The sequence below is a fragment of the Cervus canadensis genome, chromosome 13 (genome assembly GCF_019320065.1).
Source record: "Cervus canadensis isolate Bull #8, Minnesota chromosome 13, ASM1932006v1, whole genome shotgun sequence".
Taxonomy (NCBI): Eukaryota; Metazoa; Chordata; class Mammalia; order Artiodactyla; family Cervidae; genus Cervus; species Cervus canadensis.
In genome coordinates, this window is record NC_057398.1 from 1,332,634 (window position 1) to 1,347,566 (window position 14,933).

A 14,933-nucleotide genomic window follows, 5' to 3' on the forward strand; every position below is an offset into this window, starting at 1 on the left:
CAGTTGCAGTTAAGTTAGTCAAGCACAGATAAAAACAACAAGGAGCCTCTGCACACTCACTAGAATGACCAGGTCTTCCTTGATGACGAGGCCAAGTGTGGACAAGGGTGGACGCCACCCGAAAGCACTTTGGTAAGCTGCGGATAGAAAGGCAAACGCTACAACCACGGGTGGAAAGGTTTGGCAGCGTCTTTAAAGGTTAAATGGACGGCTCCCATATTCCCCAGAAACGCAACCCCTAGGAACTTAGCCAAGAGAGATGAAAGCTAATATTTACACAAAAGCCTAAGCACAAATATTTACAGCGGCATTACTTGCAATGGCCCAGAACTGGGAAAACCAGAAGGTGGGTGATGAATACACTGCGGTCTGTGCACAGAATGGGGTGCTGCTCATCGAGGAGTGGGATGCACTTCTGACACACACAGCACCCCGGACGAACCCCAAACACCTGCGCAGGCGAGAAGCAGGATCAGACTCACGAGTGCTCCGTGCAGTGACCGTGCCGCACGGCTCTGCTTCCAGGACGTCCTGGGAAAGGCCCAACGACAGGGGTGGAGAACAAGTGGGGGGCAAGGCTCGGGGGGTGTGGATTCCAGCAGTATGGGGTTTGGAGGGCAGTGGAACCGCTCTGAGTCTTCATTGTGGTGGTGATGACTGTGACTATACTTTTGAGAAAATTTGTGGAACTGTGTAGTCAAAGGGTGAATTTTACTACATGGAAAAATTTACATGTTTTACAGCTTAGTACATCCATGCTATATAATATCAGACAGCTATTAAAATTATTTACAACTAGTTTTAATTTTGAGAAAATGCTATGAAAAAAATGTGGGGATTGGTATATACAAGCGTGACTGTACTTTTTTTTTACATTTATTTTTATTAGTTGGAGGCCAATTACTCTACAACATTGTAGTGGGTTTTGTCATACATTGACATGAATCAGCCATGGAGTTACATGTATTCCCCATCCCAACCCCCCTCCCACCTCCCTCTCCACCCGATTCCTCTGGGTCTTCCCAGTGCACCAGACCCGAGCACTTGTCTCATGCATCCAACCTGGGCTGGCGATCTGTTTCACTGTAGATAATATACATGTTTCAATGCTGTTCTCTCGAAACATCCCACCCTCGCCTTCTCCCACAGAATCCAAAAGTCTGTTCTGTACATCTGTGTCTCTTTTTCTGTTTTGCATATAGGGTTACCATTACCATCTTTCTAAATTCCATATATATGTGTTAGTATGCTGTAATGTTCTTTATCTTTCTGGCTTACTTCACTCTGTATAAGGGGCTCCAGTTTCATCCATCTCATTAGGATTGATTCAAATGTATTCTTTTTAATGGCTGAGTAATATTCCATGGTGTATATGTACCACAGCTTCCTTATCCATTCATCTGCTGATGGGCATCTAGGTTGCTTCCATGTCCTGGCTATTATAAACAGTGCTGCGATGAACATTGGGGTGCACATGTCTCTTTCAGATCTGGTTTCCTTGGTGTGTATGCCCAGAAGTGGGATTGCTGGGTCATATGGCAGTTCTATTTCCAGTTTTTTAAGAAATCTCTACACTGTTCTCCATAGCGGCTGTACTAGTTTGCATTCCCACCAACAGTGTAAGAGGGTTCCCTTTTCTCCACACCCTCTCCAGCATTTATTGCTTGTAGACTTTTGGATAGCAGCCATCCTGACTGGCGTGTAATGGTACCTCATTGTGGTTTTGATTTGCATTTCTCTAATAATGAGTGATGTTGAGCATCTTTTCATGTGTTTGTTAGCCATCTGTATGTCTTCTTTGGAGAAATGTCTGTTTAGTTCTTTGGCCCATTTTTTGATTGGGTCATTTATTTTTCTGGAATTGAGCTGCAGGAGTTGCTTGTATATTTTTGAGATTAACCCTTTGTCTGTTGCTTCATTTGCTATTATTTTCTCCCAATCTGAGGGCTGTCTTTTCACCTTACTTATAGTTTCCTTTGTAGTGCAAAAGCTTTTAAGTTTCATTAGGTCCCATTTGTTTAGTTTTGCTTTTATTTCCAATATTCTGGGAGGTGGGTCATAGAGGATCCTGCTGTGATTCATGTCGGAGAGTGTTTTGCCTATGTTCTCCTCTAGGAGTTTTATAGTTTCTGGTCTTACATTTAGATCTTTAATCCATTTTGAGTTTATTTTTGTGTATGGTGTTAGAAAGTGTTCTAGTTTCATTCTTTTACAAGTGGTTGACCAGTTTTCCCAGCACCACTTGTTAAAGAGGTTGTCTTTTTTCCATTGTATATCCTTGCCTCCTTTGTCGAAGATAAGGTGTCCATAGGTGCGTGGATTTATCTCTGGGCTTTCTATTCTGTTCCATTGATCTATATTTCTGTCTTTGTGCCAGTACCATACTGTCTTGATGACTGTGGCTTTGTAGTAGAGTCTGAAGTCAGGCAGGTTGATTCCTCCAGTTCCATTCTTCTTTCTCAAGATTACTTTGGCTATTCGAGGTTTTTTGTATTTCCATACAAATTGTGAAATTATTTGTTCTAGTTCTGCGAAAAATACCATTGGTAGCTTGATAGGGATTGCATTGAATCTATAGATTGCTTTGGGGAGTATAGCCATTTTGACAATATTGATTCTTCCAATCCATGAACACGGTATGTTTCTCCATCTGTTTGTGTCCTCTTTGATTTCTTTCATCAGTGTTTTATAGTTTTCTATGTATAGGTCTTTTGTTTCTTTAGGTAGATATACTCCTAAGTATTTTATTCTTTTTGTTGCAATGGTGAATGGTATTGTTTCCTTAATTTCTCTTTCTGTTTTCTCATTGTTAGTGTATAGGAATGCAGGGGTTTCTGTGTGTTAATTTTATATCCTGCAACTTTACTATATTCATTGATTAGCTCTAGTAATTTTCTGGTAGAGTCTTTGTGTATGTTCATTTGTTGTGTTTGTAAAAATTGAACAAAATCATTTTTAAGAGGTAGACACACTGTAAATTATACCTAAGTAACAGCAGAGGTTGCCTGGGGGTGAGATTTAATCTTTTATTTCTTTTTAAAAAATGCACATGATTTTAAAGTTTTCTGCAATAAGCAGATATTAACCGTACAATCACCTTGCCCCAAGTAAGGAATTTAGTTGTACTGAAAGTTGGACATATTCTAAGAATAAGCAGATCAGCAGAGTCTGGGGGCTTCTCCGCCACCCCCGGGGGCCCCACCCACCTCTGGGACTGCTCGTCCATCTCGAAGAGCGTCAGGACCACCTCATCCGTGTAGCTCTGCGCCAGCACGTGAAGCACCTTCCCGATGGTCTCCTGGGCCGCGGCGTCCGTGGCGCCGTGCACGTGGTGGTAAACGTGCTGGATGATCTCAGGCACCTGCGGGGGTGGGGGGTGGAGCGCCTGCTTCCTGGGAGCGCGACACCCGCTCGGCAGGAGCCTCGGACCCCGGTGCCCAGGCTGGGCTGGGGGCTGTCCCCCGCCATGGTCTATGAACACAGGGTAGAGGGCAGCAGGGAAGACGGTGCGGAGTCGGGTCTGGAAACCAGGTTGCAAAGATCAGAGCAGGGAACCGGGGCACAGAGACTGTTGCGGGGGGAGGGCAGCCCCGCCCCAGCCGTGTGGACGGGAGGCTGTGTGGACGGGAGGCCATGTGGATGGGAGGCCATGTGGACGGGAGGCCGTGTGGGCCGGAGCCACTCGGCCGGGATGTGAACCCGCCTCCCCACTGCCCAGCTGTGCGCCTTGGCGATGGCTCAGCCCTCTTTGTGCTCTAGCTCCTCATCGGAAAACGAGAGCCAGTTCAGCCTCCACCTGGGTCTGAGTGAACACGCCGAGTGCACGCCACATGTGTGCTCGATAAGGTCCAGTTACCCAGGCCGTACCCCCCATGAGCTTCTCCCCGACTCCAGTGAGTTCCCTGCAGACTTGTGGTAAGAATTAAATAACACAGCATGTGACTGCGGCCAGCCCAGGGCGAGGCACCCGGTGTTGGTAAACCTGAATAGTAACTGAAGTCAGCATAACGTGGGAAGCTGACCCGGGCCTGGGGGTCACCACGGGGAGAGGGCTCCAAATGACGGAAGTGGTGCCGGAGGATACCCGAGGTCTGCGTGGGGTTGGGAGCAGAGTCCGGCTGCCCAGGAGCTGGGCAGGGACTCCACGTGGGCACTGGGGGGCTGCCCTCCAGGGTGCCCTTCGGCTCAGGAGCGTTCAGACGGCGCCCCAGGCCAGAGAGAAAAGGAGAGCCCAGGAGCTGCTCGTGGAGCGTCACTGGTGTCGGGGTGAGGTGGGAGCAGGGGAGGCCATTGAAACAAGAGCGAATCTGTCTGTTCATAGGAGCTCTAACGAAAAGGACTGATAAAGAGACACTGCGCTGGCCTAATTTCTCTGTAAACAAGTCCCACCTCCAGCAAAGGGCTGTGCTCCAGCTCCAGCTCGCGTCAGCCTGTCCTAGGTTTATGCACAGATGTGGATATATAGATACATAGACACAGATATAGGTGTAGATGATAGACATACATAAAGACATAGAAACAGATATCTTCCAATCTTGCTGGGAATTCTCCCGCCGGCCTGACAAGCACTCAGAGGCCTCACCCCGGGTCTGGACGTGGGAGGGAGGTCTGAGGTGTCTCCTGGTCCCGGGAGCCCACGCGGGTCTCCTGCTGGAGCTCTGACGCTCATCTTCCCTTCCCGGTGGAGACGGAGGCCAGGAAGGGCCATCCCCATGGAAGGGCCTTCCACACAATTGCAAACCACCCCTCGTTTAACTTTTTCTCCTCTCGGTTCAAGGATCACGACTCCTTAACCCCAATCAGTAGGAAGTGAAACAGCAAGATCCAACATGGAATGGAAAGGAAGAACGCCCAAATCGCCCTTGGGCCCTGGAGTCCCTGGGGCTGCTACCTTGCCGATGTCGGGTACGGAGGACTTCAGGATCATCCGCAGCACTCTGGAGGCCGCCTGGACATCATGCCTGCTGGGGTCGGTCAGGGCCTCCATTGACACCAGTATCAGGTCTGCTCTCTCCTCGGGGGTCAGGTACTTCCTGAAGAACTGGGAAGAGGGGAGCCGGGCTGAGCCCCTCTGGTTCTGCCCGTGGCCTCCGCACCCTGGAGAGGCCGGCTGGCCTGGGTCCAGCCTGGCCAGCACCCAGCTCCCCACGGGGTGATGCCAAGGCGGAGCGTCACCAGCTGTCCAGGCCCCTGCTGGCCTCAGGCGTGTCCGACTCTCTGCAACCCCACGGACGGTACAGCCCATGGAATCCTCCAGGCCAGAACCCTGGAGCAGGGAGCCTTTCCCTTCTCCACGGGATCTGCCCAACCCAGGGATCAAACCCAGGTCTCCCGCATTGCAGGCCGATTCTTTACCAGCTGAGCCACGAGGCAAGCCCAAGAACACTGGAGTGGGTCGCCTATCTATCCCTTCTCCAGCAGATCTTCCCAGAGGGAGATGGTAAATGCATCTGGGTTTGCATCTGGGGTGAGCTCTGATGTCTAGCGGGGTGACCACACCACAAAGCAGGCTCCGGCTTCCAGGTCTGAAGCAGACCCGGCCGGTCTCACACAGCACTGAGCCCTGACGCGGGGCCTGCCTCTGCGGCTGGGAGCTGGGGACGCCCTCAAGGCAGGGAGGCGGGCAGTCATGGGGTGGCGTGCAGATGGCAGCCAGGGACCGAGAGGGGTGTCCAGTCAGATCTGGGAGGCTAGAGGAGGCTTCTGGAGGAGGCACCTGCTGAAATTGCAGGAAGGCTTCCAGGAGGAGGCAACAGATTCCACAAAGGCCTGGAGCGGTTCCTGGGCCTGTCCTGCAAGGGAGCCCCGAGCCAGCGGGAAGGACTGGATTTGGAACGAGGAGGAAGTGAGACTTAGCCGACGCCAGGGGCCTCCTGGCCGTGCAACCCTGGACCTCGGTGTGAGCACAGACTCGCGCAGAGTCTGAAGGGGAGTGAGGCGATGCTGTCTGTGCCTGAGCAATGGTTCTCAGACTGCAGGGCAGAAAACGGTGCTTCGGAGGGGCCGGCTGCAAACGGGGAAGGAGCAGGGGCGGCGGCAGTGAGAGGCAGGAGGTGGGTGACGGCCATGGCAGGGCCAGAGCGGGTGGACGAGGCAGGGATTCAGGAGGCAGAGTGGACGGGCATGGGGCTGAGCTGGGCATGGAGAGGAAGGGAGAGGAAAGTGAAGGGTGGTGTCTGGGTTTCTGGTGGGAGTGGCGGGAGCTGGCGGAGCCTGGGGCACCACACCCGGGGCCAGCAGTCCGCCTCTGCTGAGAGAAGAGAGGGAAGCTGGGCCACAGACAGAGGCGCATGGGGAGGAGAGGGGACCGCACCTCACTTTACAGTCCCTCTCAATGACTTAAACTTCAGCCCACCTCAGGGCAGCTAGGGCAACGTGCCTTCCCCTCCAGCACACTGTCCACGAGACCTGGGACTTTGCCACATTGGGTGGGGAGCGCGCGTTACCATCGTTAGGTCCTGTATGCTGGCCAGCCACTCCCCCCGGAAGTGCTTCTGCAGATCCTTCAGGATGTTCTCTGTCTTCTGTTTCACACCTGCGATCCAAAACCAACGGCAGGGCAGGGCCTCCGTGGGGAGAAAGGAACACGCCCTGTGCTCTTCCCCGGCAAACCTCAGAGTGGATCATGAGAGTTCCAGGGTGGAGTGCTGCTGGCCCATCACGGCATGTGAGGGTTTCCGGGCCCTGGTGCCAGGCCGGCAGGTGGAGGTCAGTGAGGCCGGGGAGGCGGCTGGTCCTCCGGCAGCTGCTGCTCCCGCATGCCGTTCCCCCACCCCCTGGCCAAGTAACTGGGAAACGGACCCAGTTTGATCAGAAGAGACAAGTCTCTGAAGCTCCTTTGGGGAAGACGGGCAAACTCCGCTGACACCTCTGTGTGTGTGTGCATCTGTATCTCTGATTTTCTTGGGGCAGAGGAAGCCCAGATCAGGGGTCCCCAGGTTGTCCCGTGAGGAGGGAGCCTCGTTTCCCAGCCTGGGCCCTCGCAGCAGCGGTGGGACAGCTGGGAACACTAAGGGGCCAAGCGGACCTCACAGGCGGCTGCAAGCCTGGCTCCCTGTCCTCCCAAGAATACCTGGGAATCTCTCACAAGAGGGCATGGCATCAGCATTGGGCTGGGGCTCATCCGGATGAGGGGTGTTTAGGGCGTTGCCCCGAGGGGAGAGGCCAGCCCTCGTGGCGTGGGGCCCCCAGTGGGTCCCCTGTCTCTCAGCCCCGAGGCCCTCCAGGCCGAGATCACTCACTTCTCTGCAGCACGAGGACTTTGAACAGGTAGTGCAGCGCCTCCGAGGCGCCCTCGCTGACCTCCAGGCTGTGGCTCATGCAGAGGCGGCCCAGCGTGCCCATCAGCGTCCCGGTCATGGAGAACTTCGCCATGTGCTGCGGGGGGATCTGGCTGCGCCCCGCGGGCCACGGGGACGCGCCCCCAGCCCCGCCTGCCCAGGGGACCCCGTCACCTCTGACTTCCCCTCCCCTCCACACGGCTTGGGATCCGCTGTGGGTGCCCCCACCTCACCAGCTCCACACAGTGCTGGCAAAGGAGACCTCCCGAGTCAGCACCCAGGGGAGGGGGCGGCCAGACCCCCAGCACACTGGCCAGTGCAAGCTGTGGGCCCACCCCCCGGCTCCCCGGGCCAAGGCCCCCCACCCAGGCTGGGATGTATCTGCCTGCTCAGAGCTCACAGGAGCAGGGGGACCAAGGCGCTGTGGCCGCCCTCCAGGGACCCCTGCGGGGCCTCACACACCCCAGGCACTCACTGCCAGCTCAGTGAAATTGCAGATAAACCTCAGGATCCGGGAAACGGCGCCCAAGATCCGGGTCTGCTCGTGCACTTTATCCGACTGCACCAAGCAAGGCAGGATAATCTGCAGAAGAAGCAAGGAGACCCCACCCACACCTTCCGTGGGGTCCCACCCTCCCCGCTCAGTCCCACGTCCCCGACCAGCGCCTCGGAGCCAAGCAGATGCCCCTGATGCACGCAGCACCCCGGCCACAAAGACAACAGGAGGGTGGCCACTGCCGGCCCGAGTTTATATATTTCTAGTTTTCTATGATGAACATGCACTGCTTGTAAAATTACCAAGAAAACAATGAATATCATTAAAAATGAAAAAAAAAAAAAAAGAAATGATACATCCCCCAAGATAATGTCCTAACACAAATGCATTTTCTCTCTACATACAGCCCTTATTGTTGTTGTTCAGTTAGTAAGTCGCATCCAACTCTTTGCGACTCCCTGGACTGCAGGACGCCAAGCTTCCCTGTCCTTCACTATCTCCCAGGGTTTGCTCAAACTCATGTCCATCGAGTCGGTGATGCCATCCAACCATCTCATCCTCTGTTGCCCCCTTCTTCTCTTGCCCTCCGTCCTTCCCAGCATCAGGTCTTTTCCAGTGAGTCAGCTCTTTGCATCAGGTAACCAAAGTATTGGAGCTTAAGTGAACGTTTAAAGTAAGATATCTGGGCAATCTTCTCTCCTTATCTTTAGTCACATCTAGTATTTTATCCAAAATTGTATCATCTTTGTTAATTACCACCTTGTCACAAAAGTTCATTTCAAGTGACTCCTGGCTATTTCTCAAATTTCAAACTCACCCCTCAGGGTGACAATGTATCGTGACCAAGAACGTCTGGGGACTTCGTGAAGAGGGGAGAGATGCAGGACTCTGTCTCCAGGGAACAGACACGCCTGCTGAGGTCTGAGGACCAAAGGCTGGCCTTCAACCGGAGCAGGGCCCTGGCCATCCTTAGCTTCCTTTCCTCCCCCCACACCCACGGCTTCAGTCTCCCTTCCTCACCTCCAGGAAGCTCTGCAGGAAGACCATGCTCGGCTCCAGATCCTCCATCACAAGAGCCTGTAACATGTCGTCCAAGGCCTGGATCGTCTGGCAGGTGGGGGACACGGGGTGTCAGACAACGGACCGCTTCCCGGGGCGCCCCCACTCCCACGGACCAGCTCTGCTGCCTCCTTCCCACCTTCAAGCACTAGCCCCGCTTGACCTCACTGAGCCCCAGAGCAGCTCCAACTGTACACCGGACAGTAAGAGTGGGCACCGAACTGTTCTCTCCAACAAACGCAGCCCCCGAGGGCTCCTTGCCACCAGAGGTTCATTCTCTGACGTCTTCGACCAAGGAAACCTCTATCTTTCAAGCTGAAAATTCCCGGGAAGGTTTGACCAAGTCTATTGGCCAGTAATTCCCTAGAACCTGTGGGCTTATCCCCAGACTGTCTCCTCCTGAAACTGGGGCTCTCGTGGAAGTAGAGAAACAGAGCGCTTGGGAGAGAAGGGTGCGGGCAGCGTGGGAGCAGGAACCAGCCCTGAGGAGGCGCGAGGGGCCATGGATGGGCGGCGGCGGCAGCACCTGGGAGTAGAGGCTGGCGCTGTCCTTGCGGTCCAGGCTGGGCATGATAGGCGGCAGAGAGATGATGCTGGAGATGCCGGCGGTGGCCAGGTCCAGCTTCTGGGACAGGTGGAGTGGTGGGTTCACCTGGCTGTGGGGAGGGGAGGAAGAGGCCACGGGGGCTCTGGAGTGCAGGTCAGCGTCCAGGGCTGTGGGGGGCACTCTGCTCTGCCCTCTTCCTGGGCCCTCACACTCTTCCCTGCAGGGCAGGGGGTCCCAGGGTCTCCGGGAGCCTTCCCCACACTGTTGCCCTAACAGCTTTCTAACAGTGAAAGTTGGGGGTACCTTACCCCAGAAGGTTGGGAGGTGAGGTGGCAGTCATGGGCCCTGCCCCCACAGCCCAGAACTCGGGTCCCCAAGCCTTGCTGTGCCCCCCAACCCTAACGCTCTGGCCGCGGGGACCCAGGCACCTCAGGGCCACGACGCAGAGCATGGCTTGCTGCCGCACGGTGCTGACCAGGGCCTCCGTGGACTCTTCAAGGATTAATTTCTAGAAGGGAGGAGGAAAGGAGAATTGCCCTCAGAGAGGGACCCCCACCCTGCGGCTGGGTTTGTCACCCTTGTCCCTGGAGGACCAATGCCCAGAAAGAGAGGGCCTTGCTCACCTCGATTTTCTTGGCCAGGACAGTTTTGGGAAAGAAATCGTCCATGTTGCCATTTGCCTGGGAGTGGACAGCGCCACTCAAGGTGTCCACTGCGCTCAGGAACTTCAGCTTGTCCATCTCGAGCTAGGACGGAGGGACACACAACAGTGCCCGCAGCCTGGCCTCTGCCTGCAGCCCCCCTGCCTCCTCTGCCCCGCGCAGGGCTCAGACCCCTGACCACCGAAGCGTTTCCTCCACACACCCCACGTCCAGCACTGGCCGCCAGTGTCCTGACCCCTCTGTAGCTCTCCAGGGACCAAACTGGGGGACGGGGGCGGTTGGGGGCCCACAAGGCGGGTTTTTTTTTTTTTTTCCACTTCTGTTGTTGGCCTGGCCACCTAACAGGCCATGTTAGGCAGCTTCCGAGCCAGGGCTGGCATTCAGACTGAAGGAAGCCTGTATGTGCATGCTCAGTCATGTCCAACTCATTGTGACCCCATGGACTGTATGCAGCCTGCCAGGCTCCTCTGTCCATGGGGATTCCCCAGGCAAGAATACTGGAGCGGGTGGCCATTTCCTTCTCCAGGGGATCTTCCCGACCTATGGATTGAACCCCGGTCTCCCAGGTCTCCTGCAGGGGCAGGTGGGTTCTTTACCCACCTCCTGGGTAAAGCCCAAGCCCTTGTTTTTACCTACTTTCCTCCTCAGCTCTCAGAAAGCTCCAGGGAATTGCCTTACCACCTGCTCTTCTTCTAGAAATTCCAGGATGCACTCATAGGCTTCTCTTTCCGACTGGCGCAGTCCTGCAAGGGGACGTAGTTGGGAGAAGTCTGGCTGATTCTCTGGGTGGAACAGGAAAGCTGAACCCCCCACCCTCCACCCTCTTTCAAGAGGGCTCAGAAGCTGTTGGGGTCCCAGGTGACTGCCCCAGCTCCAAGCAGCAGCTTCTCCAGGCCTGGGGCCAAAGGTGGACCACAGAAGCCTGCATGGAAAGGGAACTGCGTTGGGGACTCAGTCAAGAGACTTTCTGCATCAGGCACGGCCAGGAGAGACGGGAGATGGAGACAGAGTCCTCTGTCACCCTGGGAGCCGCAGGTGCTGATGCTGTCCTGGGTGGGCTCTGAAGGGAACTTGAAACCCCAAATGGGCCTATGCACCTCCCTGGACGACTGAACCGGTGTAACCCTGTGGAGCAGGAACCCAGGTATAGACAGAGGCTGGGGGTGAGGCTAAGAATAGCACCTGTCCACCCAGGGTGTTGGAAGCAGGTGAAGCAAGAGGATGGAGGGGTGGCATCCCTGGTCACCAGGCCTTCCTCACTACCCTGCGTGGAGTGCCCTGGGGCGGGGCAGGGTCAGAGCCGGAGCACTGCAGCTGAAATTCAAATGCCTGAGTTCCAGGCCAGCTCTTCTGCTTAATGAGCCCCACGACCTTTCCAAGTTAAAGTCTCTCAGCTCTGGTTTCCTTGGCTATACAATAGGGAGGATGACCGTCCCTATTATTATTGTGAGAATTAAATGAATGAATGCACGATAAAGATAAATAACAAATAACGATAGTAATAAATAATTAATGCTTGATAATGATACAGGAAGAAGACTCTTGAGAGTCCCTTGGACTGCAAGGAGATCAAACCAGTTTATCCTAAAGGAAATCAACACTGAATATTCATTGGAAGGACTGATGCTGAAGTGAAATCTCTAATACTTTGGCCACCTGATGCAAAGAGCTGATTCATTGGAAAAGACCCTGATGCTGGGAAAAATTGAAGGCAGGAGGAGAAGGGGACGACAGAGGATGAGATGGTTGGATGGCATCACTGACTCAATGGACATGAGTTTGAGCAAGCTCCGGGAGCTGGTGAAGGACAGGGAGGCCTGGCTTGCTGCGGTCCGTGGGGTCGCAAAGAGTCAGATACGACTGAGCGACTGAACAAGAACGATACATGAAGGCACAATCCTGAGCAAATTAAATTCTCCTTTAACACAGACTGATAATCACAGGGGCTGTCACTGTTATGAGGTTTAAATTAATTCATTCATGTAAAAAATGTAGAATGACCCCTGGCCCACAGCAGGAAATCAGTGAGTGCCTTCTTCTGCCCACATATATCGGGCACTTTCTGGGGGAAAGGTGCATCGCAGGCAGAGCTCACAGACACAGCACACACACACAAACAGGTCCCTTCACAGGAAACTGTCACGCGCCCTTCTAATGCAGTTACCGCTGTGTCTGCTTGTACAGATGTGTGTATGTACATATATATACATACACACATGTATATATATACATTCTGGAGAAGGAAATGGCAACCCACTCCAGTGTTCTTGCCTGAAGAATCCCAGGGATGGCGGAGCCTGGTGGGCTGCCATCTATGGGGTCACACAGAGTCAGACACGACTGAAGCGACTTAGCAGCAGCAGCATATATACATTCACAGCAGGTCAGAGAAACCTGAGTGGCCTTGAAGGCCATGGGGAACTAGCCCAACAGATATCTGGGGAAAGAATTTTCTAGGCCAAAAGAGCAGTCGGTGCAAAGGCCCTGGGGCAGGACCATGCCTGGTGGCAGCTGAAACAACCCACAGACCCAGAGCCTGGCTTGGGGCTGCAGGGGGAGTGGCCAGTGAGGAAGGCAGAGCGGTCAGGAGTCTGGTCAGGAGGGCCTTCTGAAGCTGCTGCAAGGACAGTTGTGCGGATTCTGGCTTTTGCTCTGCGTAGGACAGAGCCCTAGGTAGGTTTTGGGTAAGACAGAATTACTCTGGCTGTTGGGTTGAGACTAGAGAGATGCAGGGTGGTGAGCAGGGGCGGGTAGAGGTGGCCAGGTCACATGGTAATAATCCAGGGGAGAGGAAACAGGGGCTGGACCTGGGATGGTAGGAATGAGTGGTCAGATTCTGCATCTGTGTTGAAGGCAGGCCCCAGAGGGAAAGCAGTGCGCTGGGGGTGAGTGAGAGAAAGACAGAAGTGCAGACCGACCTGGGGCCTGAGGACCTGTGCTAGCGAGGTGGGGCAGGTCTGGGGCTGGCAGTGCAACTGGGACGTGCTGGATCTGAGATACGTGTGTGTGTTAGTTGTTCAGTTGTGTCTGACTCTTTGCGACCCCATGGACTGTAGCTCACCAGCTCCTCCGTCCATGGGATTCTCTAGGCAGGAATACTGAACTGGGTTGCCATTACCTTCTCAAGAGTATCTTCCCAGCCCAGGGATCAAACCCCAGTCTCCTGCATTGCAGGCAGGCTCTTTACTGTCTGAGCCACCAGGGAAACCCTTGAGAAGCTGACGAGGCACCAAACAGGGGATGTCGCTGGGGCTGGATTGAAGAGTCTGGAGGCCAGGGCTGGGGTCGGGGACTTGCTGGCACACTGGTGGTCTAGAGGTCTGCCCTGGCTCTCCCGAACGGTGGAGAGTCCCAGGCGACATCCTGGTCCCCATCCAGCTCCAGGCCCCTCGGGGAGGCAGGTCTGAAAAGGGACCGTCGTGCAGAGACCAGAGCTCTGAGCTACCAGGCAGCCAGGAGTGGGCAAACTTGTATCCATCCACAAGTGCCCAGCAAGGGCTGGGCCATCCAGTACCATCACGTCTGAGGCATTGGAAGCCGAGACTTGGCAGGGTCCCAAGGTAACTCACCCGCCAAGTGAGGGCTCCCAGAGACGCGGTCAGGCAGTCCTGAAAAGGTGACTTTGTTTAATTTTCCACGATGGTCAGGAGGGGAGTCCATTGGCTCGCCTGGGCAGCAGCAAGGTCAGGCTTCCAGAAAAGACAGGCAACTGCCTGAGCGGTGCCAGCTTGGGTCCACCCTGGCCCCCCTCACCCCACCCTGGGAAGATGGGGACCGTCTGAAGGGCCCTGCCTCCCACCCCCTGCCCCAGACCTGCTTACAAATCTTCATTCAGGGCTCTCCCTGAGTGGGGACGTTTCATTTGGAGGCGGCCTCCAGGCCCTCTGCCTCCGGGAGGCCCTGCTGCTGAAATCCCAAAGCCCCAGACCCCTGGCCCGACTCACAGTCCGTGTCTGCCCTGCGGCTGGGGGGCTGAGTGCCCCGAGGCCTGCCCAGGTCCTGCCCATGGGGCAGGAGGGAACCGCCACCTGCCCTGGAGGCTGGGTCCCCCAGCCGGGGCGCCCCCCGCCTCCGTCCCAGTGCAGACCCGGGGGCCGTGTCCTCTGGCCTCTCCTCCTGTCCTGCTCGCCGGACTCCGGCGCTCCCTCTGCCGGGGCGCACCCACCTCGGCTCGCACGCTGGGGTTCCTGACACCGGTCATGGTTTCCCTGGGCCTCCCTCCTCACAGCACCCACAGCATGTGACTGAGCCCGGCCGAAGCGGGCCAGGTCTGAGGCTGGGGGGTCCAGAGATGCTGGCCGTGTCCCCTCAGAGCCCGCCCCAGCGTGGGGCGCCTCAGGCCCTGAAGCCCCAGCCCCTCGGGCCCGGGGCACCTGCCCGGCCTGCCCGGGGATGCTGTGAGGGCGGTGGAGGGAGCCCTCACCTGACGAAGTGCCTCAGCTCTGGGCCCACCCGGTTCCGGGATTGTGCCTCCGGAGGGCGCCGCGCCGGCTCCAGAGCGGCCCCTGCAGGGCGGGCGTGGACCTGGCTTCCCTCGCCCCAGGGTCACGTGGCAGTCCTGTCTTCCCGGCCTGAAGGACCCCCCCACTTCCGGCTTTGGAGACAGGCGCTGGGTCTGTTACGCACAAGGGCCTCCACTCTGGGATGTGGAGGAGCCCATCGCCAAGCCACGCCCACCACTGATCACCGCCCGCCGCCAAACCGCGCCCATCATCGAGCCACGCCCATCGCTGAGCACCACCCATCACCGAGCCACGCCCACCACCGGACCACGCCCATCACCTCCAAGGGCTGCAACGGCCCCATCCTCAGGAAGGACCCTCAGAGGCCAGTTTCTTGGGCCCTGGTGGGGCAGGTGGGGGGGGACCCAGGAGCTTTGACTCCTCCTC